The sequence below is a fragment of the Eschrichtius robustus genome, chromosome 3, assembly GCF_028021215.1.
Source record: "Eschrichtius robustus isolate mEscRob2 chromosome 3, mEscRob2.pri, whole genome shotgun sequence".
NCBI lineage: Eukaryota > Metazoa > Chordata > Mammalia > Artiodactyla > Eschrichtiidae > Eschrichtius > Eschrichtius robustus.
In genome coordinates, this window is record NC_090826.1 from 111,358,716 (window position 1) to 111,372,630 (window position 13,915).

General features: G+C 39.5%; 1 pseudogene; it reads right to left on the reverse strand.

Moving 5' to 3' along the window:
* Nucleotides 1-11,460: 11,460 nt before the first annotated feature.
* LOC137761303 (small proline-rich protein 2E-like) lies at nucleotides 11,461-11,676 on the reverse strand (annotated as a pseudogene).
* Nucleotides 11,677-13,915: the final 2,239 nt, after the last annotated feature.

Here is a 13,915-nt window from a genome sequence, read left to right on the forward strand (position 1 = left end):
ATTTAAACACATGTTGTTTCACAGCAAATCTAGGGATAAATTTAAGAGGAAGTTGAAATCACTTTATTAAAAATGCAGTCACTGAAGTTCATTGCCATTCATATACAGTTTTTCAATCATTAATAACAATTTTATTATAATTTTAACTTAGTTTTTACATTTTCCATTTTGGTCACAGTGGAACGTATGTCAAATAAACCTATTTCCTGCTCTATTTTCTTCATACAATTTGTTACTGTGCTGGAAGGAAGTTTTGATGGTTAATTTATGGGTCAGCTTCAGTGGCACAGGGTCCATGGTTATCTGGTCAAACATTATTCTGGGTGCTCCTGTACAGATTCTTTTGGATGAGAGTATTTTTTAAATCAGTGACCTGAGTAAAGGCGGTTGCCCTGTATAAGGTGGGAAGTCCTCATCCAATCCACTGATGGCCTGAATAGAACAAGGCTGACCTTCACCCAGGTAAAAGATAATTCCCCCGTCAGATCGACTTCCAGCAGCGTTTCAGCTCTGCAGATTTTGAGTTTGCCAAACTTTGTAATATCTCTCTCTCTCTCTCTCTGTCTCTCTCCCTCTGTCCCTCTCGTTCTGTAACATATTTCTGTACGTATATATGTACACATATGCTGTAATATATAATTTAAATATTTCATCTGCCGTATCATGTACGTGGTTAACTATGGCCAACTAAATTAAAAATTTTCAAAGTTATTATAAAGTGAAGTTAAATTAAAAATTATTAATGTTATGTAATACATGTGGTGTGGAATGATGACAAATATAATGAGGTTTCAGCGAATAACTGAAGTTCGGGAAACAGTGGCCTAGCATGTTCTCCAAAGATTTCCTTTCTGCCTTTTCAGAGATTTAGCTGTCAACGGTTCTTCTACAGTTCCTCTCTTCTATCCAGGGCCTGAACACTACTCTTTTCTATGCTGTCCCCTTGGGCACTGAAGCTTCTCGTGATGGGCCATGGCTGGTGAAGAGCCATGTCTCGCTTAGGAATAAAGTTGTAACTCTCACTTAATGTTACTGTAGAATGTGGGAACACATGTTTAATGGAGTCAGGATATCCTACCTCACCTGAGGAGAACACTTCCCTAGACTGCCCTCGTGGGCTTAAAATTCCTGTATCAGGAAATAAAACTGTTGTATTCCATAAGTAAATATCAGATTTCAATTGTGTGAAACCAAAAATAGATATAAGATATCATTGAAAACCCACAGCATCACATATAAGTGATTGAGAGTGGGGTTGGGAGGGGAGAGAAGATCAGAGCACTAAGGTCTGAAATCTAGATGAAATATGGACTTAGGGCTCATCTGATATACTTGCTTTCTTCTGCTCTTTCCAAACATGCTTTATGGCTTTGAAGACAGTAATAGAAAAAAGTGTTTCACTATTTATTCTCTGTCTTCTTCTTCAACACCCCAGAACCCTCCACCGGCCATATTACCTTTGCTGCCCAATATATACACCTTAACTGTTCAATTTAGTACTTTGAAATGTTGCCCATGCATTTAGTAATAGTCCTTTAATATCTTTCATAATTCTTCCTGCAGTCAGGAGGAAGAAGTGGCCTAGTAACTTGTCTTGGTCAAATAATCAGGAAGATTTTCAGGAATGTGGTTTTATAATGGGAAAGGAGGAAGAAGAGAACAATGAGGAGGAGAGGAAGAGAAAGAGGAGACACCTGAAACCTGTGAAAGAGTCACCAGCTGGGCATGCGCCAGAAGTCCAGGACATAAACTTTCCCTCCATCTCAGCCACATCTTCAGTGACTACTACATCTTTTTTAAATATTATGATAAATTGTTATAAAAATATTACCTCATATAATATAATGGGGAAAACATAAAGCTGTTCAAAAATAAGCATGTTTATTAAACGGCCAAAAATAATCACTGCTTATATTTTGCTGTTTTTAGTGTTAGGAGTTTTCGATTTTCATAAACCCACACACATGCATACATGTCTCTCAGATTACTGATTTGAGATCTTTTATCTTCTGTAAAACACCTGCCTCCAGCCGTAAGTTGCTCTCTATGCACTGCGTTACATTGATCCTTAAAGTTCTTCTATGTTTTCTTTTCATTTTCATTCATCACAAAGTATTTTATATGTATTTGTTATTTCTTCTTTGAGCCAATGTTTATTTAGGATTATGTTGCCAAAGTCAGGGATGTCACAGAAACAGAGAGTAGAATGGTGGTCAGCAGGGCCTGGGGGATGTGGGAACAATGGAGATGTTGGGCAAAGGGTACAAGTCTGTAGTCCTACGATGAATAAGCTCTGGGAGTCTGAGGTAGAGCATGGTGAGTCTTGATATTAACACTGTGTTGTGTACTTGAAACTTGCTGAGAAAGTACACCATAAGCATTCTCACCAAACACAAACGCACACACATACACACACACACACACACACACACACACAGGCAAACACTCAGCCATACACACAGTTAAATGGCTACTGTTGAAGTAATTAATGTATTATGTAACCTATGGTGTAAATCACTGCACAAAGTACACATATGTCAAATCGTCACATTATACACCGTAATGTGTACAATTTAATCAATTATACCTCAATAAAACTGGAGGGGAAAGATGAAAGAATAACCATCATACAAAAGAGTAACAACGTTTGAGAAGCTCTGTGTTCCTTCTCCTCCTTGCCTCTCTTAGGCTCTGATACTATTCTCTGAGAGAGCTTCCCTTATCCATTATTCTCTGGGGCCCTGTATCCACCTCATAGTGGATATTCACTTTTAATCACCTCTACTGACCACATCTGAAGTAGGTGGGGTGGAAAGTGGGGAAAGGAGGGCTGGAAAGTCGTTATACAATTCTTGAAAAATCAGTCTTTCTCGTTTTGGCGTATAGTTTATTTAGTTGTCAATTCCCTCAAACACTTAGTAGGCACCTGACATAATTCGTACCTCCAATCATTACTATGTGCTAGAGACCTCACTCGGGTCCTTTTCTGGAAGTAATTTTCTGGCCTGATTAAATTGCTGCCTTGATCCCTGAACATAATTCAATTACCATGAGGCTCCCTTGCACACAGGTGGAAAGACTACAACTTCTGTATCTATACCTTTTCTCTATTGTTACGGTCAACTGAAATTGGGCTTCAAGTTCAAAACCACTTCTAGGGCTCCCCCGGCGGTGCAGTGGTTGAGAATCTGCCTGCTAATGCAGGGGACACGGGTTTGAGCCCCGGTTTGGGATGATCCCACATGCCGCGGAGCACCTAGGCCCGTGAACCACTACTACTGAGCCTGCGCGACTGGAGCCTGTGCTCTGCAACAAGAGAGTCCACGAGAGGGAAAGGCCCGTGCACCGCAATGAAGAGTGGCCCCTGCTTGCCGCAACTAGAGAAAGCCCTCGCACAGAAACGGAGACCCAACAGAGCCAAAAATTAATTAATTAATTAATTAATTAATTAATTAATTATTTTTTTACAAAACACTTCTAATCTCATCTCTTACTCTTTAGGGCTTACAAGTGTTGCGTTTCCTAATTCAACAAGGTTTTGAATATCTGGGCTTTATTTTTTCCTTTTCATTTTTTTAAATTTCCGACCTGCCAACTAGCAAGTTTTTCCTGAACATATGTCTATTGACATACCCTGGTCAAGTCAACAAGTGACCAACATTTAGTCTGCCTCTCAGGATACCATGGACAACCATTACTGCAAACATTTTGCCATTGAATAAAATGTATCACCACATTTATGGCTTCCAATATCAGATTCCTTGCCAAATACCTCCAGACTCTTAAGCCAATGCCCTAATTTTAAGATTTCTACAGGAGCATCACACCTCACAGAACTAAATTCTCTGTCAGGTCAAATAACACTAACTAAAGTAGAGACAACTCCCAAATATCAGTGTTGATTTCTCACTCATGTAATACTCTGATGAGCTTTGGGCAGTAATCTGTGGAACTTTTTCTTCTGCAGTTCTGGCATCTTGGACTCCTTTACTTCTAGGGCCACAAGAAGAGATATGCTTAAAGAACACCTCCCTATTCACAGCTTACTGGACCACTAAGCTAAGCACTTAGAAAACAAGCTGCATAGCAACAGTCATTTTGTAAATCTAGATAAACATTGGAAACCCCAGTGGACCTCAAAGGTGGGGTCAAATCAATCAAGAAAGTAACTTCAGAGGCGAAAAAGTATCATAAGACCCTGAGGTTGTTGAGTTTCACAGTAAGAAGAGCATGTTGTGCACATGGAGAGCAGGCAGCGCTTTGCCTGATAAGGACACTTTAAACTTCCCATTATTTGTACTACCCATGTTTTCAGAACTACTATAATTTTATGCACAATATCCCAATATTTCCCAAAGCATTTAATGTGTCATATCAGATTATAAATACAGTTAAGTTGGAAAAGAAAAGGAACACAGAATATGAAAGTGTAATATAGTTTAAGATTCTCTTTCTGTGCTGTACTAGGTATGTCTGAGCCTCTTTCCTGCCGGAGCAAACATGGTGGTGGTGGTGATGGTGGTGACGGTGATGATGACAGAGGCAATGATGATCGGCCACCTCTCAAATGCCAATTATGTGCCCGGCATTGTGGCAACTGAATTACACACATTCATGTAAATTTTATGCCTAAGCATGTAGGCACTGTAAATGTGGTTTTCCCCACATTTTAGTAGAGGGATTGAACTTCTGAGGAGTTAAAAAGTTTGTTCCCCAGATCAATCAAGCAATAATTAAGAAAATAACCTGGATTTGAAATTATATACAAACAATCATCGATATAACTCTAAATTCAGATAACACTGACTGTGAGAGCCTGAAAATTGAGATCAAAGAAGGATAGAAATCAACCAAAATTATGATATAATATTGCTAAAAGCAGGTTTTAAAAGAATGAAAATACTTTAACCATCACAAAAAGAAATGTATTTTATTCAGGAAATGGAGGATAAGTAACAATTGCTCATCCGGTAGAAACCGCTGCCCAGGTGACAGACAGACACAGAAGACAGCGAGAGAATCCTCAGAGGGCCCCCAGGAGGAGAGCTGCTGCTTTTCCTCCTGAGGCTCTGTGGTACTTTCTCAGGTACCTCCAGAGGGAAGTGGCATAGCAGACTCAGATAGGAAACCTCTGACCGTCAGGATTCACCACACGCATACTGCAGGCTGAAGGGTGGAAAGCTTCTTCTGTATCCATGATAGGCTTTGAAGACAAGATGAAGGCGGAGCTGTGGAGCTAGGTGAGCCGATTGCCCTTATCCTTTCCAGATGCAGATAAAAGCTGAAGCTGTTACTTTTCCTTGGGTGGGCACTTCTGCTGGCATTGCTGGATAGGTGTCCCAGGAGGGCATTTCTGCTGGCACGGCTTAGGTGGACAAGGGTCTGAATCCTTCTTAGGTGAGCAAGGATCAGGGCACTTAGTTACGCACACTGGAGGTGTCTTGCACTTCTGCTTGCACTGCTGCTCTTGAGAAGACATCTTTCTGCAGTCTTAATATCTGAAAGAAAGTATATGACCGTGTTCACAATAAGGAATCCCTACATAGAGAAGAGCAAAAGCTTGTGTAACACAAACGGACAGTATCTCTCCAATCTCTAAGCATGTGTTTTAATCTCTTTAATACCTTTTAATGAATTTCTGACATCTCTCTCGTTCGTTAGCAAACCTATTCATCAGCCCAGAGAAAACTTTCTTTTCTCATACAACTTTTCCAAAGAAAATATCTTTGTTTTGAAGAAACAAGCGATGTTTTCAGTTTTATTTCTCTTTCTTTTTTTATTTTTTTATGAAAACAACATATTTTTAAAAGGCTATCAAAAGTTCTAAAATTCTGGGCAAGCTCAGAAGCAATTCCTGTCACCATTTTCTCTCATGAGGACCCGACAGGATGACTTTGTACAGAGCAAAGGGCAATCAGGATGAATGTAGGAGCCTCACACCTTCTAAAATAAATGTCTCTGAAATCACAGTGGAGGTCCAAGAAAAAGGTATAAAAAAAGGTAAACCCTTTGCTCTTTATCCCTTCATGTCAAAATTTCCTATTAATTTCTTTTTCAATAGAGGAATTCAAACTAGCTATCAGAAATCTAGTAAATACAATATAACATTGGGCCCATATTCCAAGTTCCCATCCACTAAGTAGCATTATACCCATGATCATAACTTTGGACCCATTAAATTTGCTGTCTCCAGCATAAACTCAACATTCGGGGGCCCGAGAACTAATTTGAACTGAAGAATCAGACTCACCAGGTTCTCCAAAGTCAATCGGAACTCGAGTAGCAGGAGGATAGCTGTCGTGCAGCAGAGGACCTTTTTATTGGGGCTTGCTGCCCCACCCAAGGGGAAGCGGAGCTGTCCAAACTAGCCTCGTGCAGTCATTTCCCAACCCAAATGCAAATCTATCCATAACTGGCTTGACAGGGACTCTGAAAACAGGAAATGTCCTGCGCCAGGATCTCCTCACTAGATGATGTTCTCCTGACTCACAGAGTCCCTGCCTTAGCTCTCCGTTTCAGTGGTTTATGGCAGTGGGAGAATTTCAGGGGTTCTCTAACTTGTAGGCAAGTGTTCCCTTTCTTCATTGGGGAAGATGACCCTTTTCTATCTTTCCCCTTCTTTGACTTCTAAAACTGCCTGCCTAGTTGCACTTGATCTGGTGGCCATTTTGTTGTACATACTGGTTTGAAAATGGCCTGGCTACCTGGTGACACCTTTCCCTTTACCTCAAGTCCTTCTTACAATACATTTCGCCTTGATCCACGGCTTGCTAAGTGAAATCTCTTCTCCTCTTCTAAAATGGACTGAGAGATGTTTGCAGATGATCTCAGATGACTTCCCATCATGATACTTAGATACGTTTAGTAAAGTGGTGACCTCTAGGGCCCTCCTTTCACTGCTTTGTTCCTTCAGATTAACAGCATCCAACAGTCAGATTCCTATGAACTTTATAAATCTCTTTCACTTCCGGCCACAAGGAATTCACTAGGAGTGTAGCATCACCTACCATAATTCCAATCAGCTGGCAGATCAGAACCTAGACTTACAATAGAAACCAAGCCTTTTACTCATACCTCCCAAACGTGACATCCCACCTGCTCTTACCTAATTTCCCCCAAAGGACCTCTTTGGATTCTTCAACTTTTGAAGAAAGCTCAGACGAGTGTTTAAATTTTCTGGCGTCCTGTCTCTTTGAAATCATTGGAAAACCCTATCTAATAGGCAATGCCATTCAAATAACGAGTTTTAAATCTATTAATTATTTATGAATTATTTAAGCACATTGATTCACATCAAATCTAGGGGTAAATTCAAGAGACAGTTGAAATCACTTTATTAATAATTCGGTCGTTGATGTTAATTGCCATTCATACACTACTTCTTAATCGTTCATAATAATTTTACTATAATTTTAACCTATCTGTAGATTCTTCCATATTGATCACAGTGGAATATACGTGAAATTAACCTATTTCCTGCTCTACTTTCTTTATACAGTTTGTCCATGTGCTGGAAGGAATTTTTGATATTTTTTATGGGTCAACTTGACTGGAACAGGTTGCTGAAATATTTGGTCTATCTTTTTTCGGGCTTTTTCTCTAAGGATGCTTTTGGATGAGAGTGATATTTAAATCAGTGCCCTGAGGAAAGGAGTTTGCCCTCTGTAAGTGGGTAGGCCTCATAGAGTCTGTTGAATAAAACAAAAGCCTGACCCCTCCCCCAACCAGGTAAGAGACAATTCCCCTGCCTGATGGCCTTCCAGCTAGGGTTGGCCCTGCATATTTTGGACTTTCCAGCCTTCCTAATCTCTCTCTCTATATTTGTCTCTTTCTCTGTCTCTTCTCTCTCTCTCTCTCTTGCTGTGTGTGTGTCTCTCTCTCTCTATTCATATATATATATGCATATGTACATACATATATGTAAATTGAATATTTCTTCTGCCATTTCATGCACTTGACTCCCTATGGCCAATTAAATTAGAAATTCAAAAAGTTAGTTTAAAGTGAATTTAAAGTAAAAATTATCAATATTACATGATACTTGTGATGTGTAATTATAACAAATATAATGAGCCTTTAGGGAATAACTGAAGTTCCAAAAACAATGCCCTAGTATGTTCTCCAACCCTGGCAAAAGATTTCATTTCTGCCTTTTCAGTCCTGAACCTGAACTATCCTCTGTCCCCTTGGGCACTGAAACTTTTCTTTATGGGTCATGGCTGGTGAGCAGCCCTGTCTCATTTAGGAAGTTTTCAACACTGGCTTTATGTTACTGTAGAACGTGGTAACACATTTTTAATAGAATCAGGATGTCCCATATCACCTGACCCCAACACTCCCCTAGACTGCTGTCATATGCTTAAAATTCCTTTATCAGGAAAATAAATACTTTTTATTTCAACAATAAATATCAGATTTAAATTGTGTGAAACCAGAAAGAAATGGAAGATACCATTTAAGACTCAAACCATCACGTATAAGTGACTGAGAGTAGGTTTGGGGAGGGGAGAGAGGATCAGAGCACTAAAGGTCTGAAATCTAGGTGAATTACAAACTTAGCGCTGATCTCTTTTCTTTCTTCTACTCTTTCCAGATGTGCTTTAGGTCTTTAAAAGACAGTAATTTTAAAAATGTATTTTCATGCTCATTTTCTGTCTTCTCCTTCAACCCTCCAGTCCCCTCAACCTGCCATATTACCCTTTGCTGCCCAACATGTACTCCTAACTGTCCAATTTTGTACATTTTCATGTCAATGCATTTAGTGATTAGTACTTTCATATTTTTAAAAATTCAACATTGTGAAAATCACTATACTACCCAAAGCAATCTACAGATCCAATGCAACACTGATCTAAGTACCAATGGCACTTTTCACAGAACTAGAACCAAAAATTTCACAGTTTCTATGGAAACAAAAAAGACCCCAAATAGCAAAAGCAAACTTGAGAAAGAAAAATGGAACTGAAGGAATCAGGCTCCTGGACTTCAGACTATACTACAAAGCTACGGTAATCAAGACAGTATGGTACTGGAACAAAAAGAGAAATATAGATCAATGGAACAGGACAGAAAGCCCAGAGATAAACCCACATACATATGGTCACCTTATTTTTGATAAAGGAGGCAAGAATATACAATGGAGAAAAGACAGCCTCTTCAATAAGTGCTGCTGGGAAAACTGGACAGCTACATGTAAAAGAGTGAAATTACAACACTCCCTAACACCATAAACAAAAATAAACTCAAAATGGATTAAAGACCTCCATGTAAGGCCAGACACTATCAAACTCTTAGAGGAAACCAATGGCAGTACACTCTATGAAAAGAATCACAGCAAGATCCTTTTTGACCCACCTCCTGGGGAAACAGAAATAAAAACAAAAATAAACAAATGGGACCAAATGAAACTTAAAAGCTTTTGCACAACAAACAAACCATAAACAAGACGAAAAGACAACCCTCAGAATGGGAGGAAATATTTGTAAACGAAGCAACTGACAGCAGATTAGTCTCCAAAATTTACAAGCAGCACATGCAGCTCATTAGCAAAAAAACAAACAAACCAATCCAAAAATGGGCCAAAGACTTAAATAGACATTTCTCAAAAAAAAGATATACAGATTGAAATCAAACACATAAAAGCCTGCTCAACATCACTAATCATTAGAGAAATGCAAATCAAAACTATAATGAGGTATCACTTCACACTGGTCAGTATGGCCATCATCAAAAATCTACAAATAACAAATGCTGAGGAGGGTGTGGAGAAAAGGGAACTCTGTGGCACTCTTGGTGGGAGTGTAAATTGATACAGCCACTATGGAGAACAGTGTACAGGTTCCTTAAATACTAAAAATAGAGCTACCATATGGGCCAGCAATCCCACTACTCGGCATATACCCTGACAAAACCATAATTCAAAATAGTCATGTACCACAATCTTCATCACAGCTCTATTTACAATAGCCAGGACATGGAAGCAACCTAAGTGTCTATCGACAGATGAATGGATAAAGAAAATGTGGTGCATATATACAATGGGATATGACTCAGTCATAAAAGGAAAAGATATTGAGTTTTTTGTAATTAGGTGGATGGACCTGAGGTCTGTCATACAGAGTGAAGGAAGTCAGAAAGAGAAAAACAAATATCGTATGATAATATATATATGGAATGTAAAAAAAGAAAAAAAAATTGTGAAGAACCTAGGGGAAGGACAGGATTAAAGACACAGGCTTAGTGAATGGACTTGAGGACAAGGGAAGGGAGAAGGGTAAGCTGGGACGAAGTGAGAGAGTGTCATGGACATATATACTCTACCAAATGTAAAATCAATAGCTAGTGGGAAGCATCCACATAGCACAAGGAGATCAGCTCGGTGCTTTGTGACCACATAGAGGTATGGGATAGGAAGGGAGATGCAAAAGGGAGCAGATATAGGGATATATGTATATGTATGGCTGATTCACTTTGTTGTAAAGCAGAAGTTAGCACACCATAGTAGAACAATTATATTCCAATAAAGATGTTTTTTAAAAATACAGTTAAATTGGAAAAGAAAATGAACACAGAATATGAAAGGGTAATAGAGTTTCAGAATCTCCCTGTTTTCTGTACTAGGTATGTCTGAGCCACTTTCCTGCTGGAGCAAACATGGCGGTGGTGGTGATGGTGGTGATGGTAGTGATGGTGATGATGAAGCAGACAGTGATGATGGGCCACCTCACAAAATGCTAATTATGTGTCCATCATTGTGCTAACTGAATTACACAGATTCATTTAGTTTCTAAGCATAAGAAAGTGGGCACTCTAAATGTGATTTTCCCTACATTTTAATAAGGGATTCAAATCCTGAGGAGTTAAATAATTTCTTCCTCATATCAATCAAGCAATAATTTTTAAAAAAATAACCTGGATTTGAAATTATTCAGAAATAATCATCGATAGGACTCAAAACTCAGATAAAACGTCTTGTGAGAGCCTGAAATGTGGGGTCAAAGAAGGATAGAAATCAACCAAAATTATGATATGGTATAGCAAAAAGCTGGTTGTAAAAGAAAGAAAATATTTTTACCATCAAACAAAAGAATTGTATTTTATTCAAGACGTGGAGGATAAGGAACAAATGCTCAGCTGGTAGGAACCCCTGTCCAGGTGACAGACAGACACAGAAGACATCAACAGATTCCTCAGAGGGCGCCCAGGAGGAGAGCTGCTGCTCTTCCTTCTGAGGCTCTGTGATGCTTTCTCGGGTACGTCTCAGAGGGAAGCGGTATAACGCAGCCTCAGATAGGAAGCCTCTGACGGACAGGAATCACCGCACGCATACTGCAGGCTGAAGGGTGGAGAAGCTTCTTCTGTATCCATGATAGGCTTTAAAGAGAAGATGAAGGTAGAGCTGTGGAACTCGGTGAGCCAATTGTCCTTATCCTTTCCTGATCCATAAAAACGCTGAAGATGTTACTTGTTCTTGGGTGGGCACTTCTGCTGGCATTGGTGGGGAGGTGGCACAGGAGGGCATTTCTACTGGCACTGCTGAGGTGGCCATGGCTCAGTGCACTTTATACGTGGGCAAGGTTCTGGACACTTGGGAGCTGAGCAAGGATCAGGGCACTTCGGTGGGCACACTGGAGGTGGCTGGCAAGGCTGCTTGCACTGCTGCTGTTCAGAAGACATCTTTCTGGAGTCTTAATATCTGAAAGAAAGTATATGACCGTGTTCACAAGAAGGAATTCTTACAGAGAGGAGCGGAAAAGCTTGTGTAATAACAACAGATACTATCTCGGCAATCTCTAAGCATGGGCTTTAATATCTTTAATACCTTTTAAAGAATTTCTGACTTCTCTCTCGCGCTTTAGCAAATCGATACATCACCCCAGAGAAAATCTTTTCTTTTCTCACACAACTTTTCCAAAGAAAATATCTTTATTTGAAAGAAACAAGCAGGTGTTTTTACTTTTATTTCTTTTTTTTTTAATGAAAACAACATCTTCAAAAAAGGCCAACACAAGTTCTAAACTCCTGGGCAAGCTCACAAGCAATTGCTATCATCATCTTCTCTCATGAGGTACCAACAGAATGACATATACAGAGCAAAGGACAATCAGGAAGAATGTAAGGACCTCACACCTTCTAAGATAAATGCCTCTAACATCACAGCAGAGGGACACCACAAAGGCATAGGAAAGGGAAAATACTTTATTCTTTATCTTTCATGTCAAAATTTCCTATTAATTTCTTCTTCAATACAAGAATTCAAACAAGGTATCAGAAATCTAATCAATACAATATAACTTTGTGCCCAAATTGCAAGTTCCCATCCAATAAGTAGCATTAAACCCATGATGGTAACTTTGGACCCATCAAATTTGCTGTCTCCAGGATAAATGCTACATTCAGAAGCTGAAGAACAAATTTGAACTAAAGAATCCTACTCACCACGTTCTCCAAGTTCAATTGGGACTACAGTAGCAGGAGGATGGCTGTGATGCAACAGAGGACCTATTCACTGGGGCTTGCTGTCCCACCTAGGAGGAAGGGGCGCTGCCAAAACTGGCCTGGTCCAATCATTTCCCAACCAAAATGCAAATCCATCTATAACTGGCTTGGCAAGGACTCTGAAAACAAGAAATGTCCTGCTCCAGGATCTCCTCAATGGATTACATTCTCATGACTCAAAGAGGCCCTGCCTTAGCTCTCCGTTTCCGTGGTTTATGGCAGTGGGGGCATTTGGGAGGTTCTGTAACTTGTAATCAAAATTCCCCTTTCTTGATTGGGGAAGGCGACCCTTTTCTATCTTTCACCTTCCTTGACTTCTAAAACTGCCTTCCTAGTTGCACTTGATCTGGTGACCATTTTGATGCCCATACTGGTTTCAAAAGGGTCTGGCTACGTAGTGACACCTTTCTCTTTACCTCAAGTTTTTCTTACAATGCATTTCCCATTTATTCATGGCTTGCCAAGCAAAGTCTCTTTTCTTCTTCTAAAATGGACTGAGGGAAGTGAGCAGATCATCTCAGATGACTTCCCATCATGACACTTAGACACGTTCAGTAAAGTGGTGACCTCTAGGGTCCTCCTTTCACTGCTTTGCTCCCTCAAATAACGAACATCCAGCAGTCAGATTCCTGTGACCTTTATAAAACTGTTTTACTTCAGGCCAAAAGGAATTCACTAAGAGCATAGCATGAGCTACCATAACTAAGAGGAGCTGGCAGCCCAGACTCTAGATTTTCAACAGAAATCAAGCATTTTGCTCATACCGCCCAAAAGTGTTATACCACCTGCTCCTACCTAATTTCTCCCAACTAACCTCTTTGGATTTCTTCACCTTTAAGAAAGCCCAGAGGATTGTTCAAATTTTCTGGCTTCCTGTCCCTTTGAAATTATTGGGAATCCCAATATGCAATGCCATTCAAATAACTAATTTTATATGTATTTAATATTTATGAATTATTTAAACACATGTTGTTTCACAGCAAATCTAGGGATAAATTTAAGAGGAAGTTGAAATCACTTTATTAAAAATGCAGTCACTGAAGTTCATTGCCATTCATATACAGTTTTTCAATCATTAATAACAATTTTATTATAATTTTAACTTAGTTTTTACATTTTCCATTTTGGTCACAGTGGAACGTATGTCAAATAAACCTATTTCCTGCTCTATTTTCTTCATACAATTTGTTACTGTGCTGGAAGGAAGTTTTGATGGTTAATTTATGGGTCAGCTTCAGTGGCACAGGGTCCATGGTTATCTGGTCAAACATTATTCTGGGTGCTCCTGTACAGATTCTTTTGGATGAGAGTATTTTTTAAATCAGTGACCTGAGTAAAGGCGGTTGCCCTGTATAAGGTGGGAAGTCCTCATCCAATCCACTGATGGCCTGAATAGAACAAGGCTGACCTTCACCCA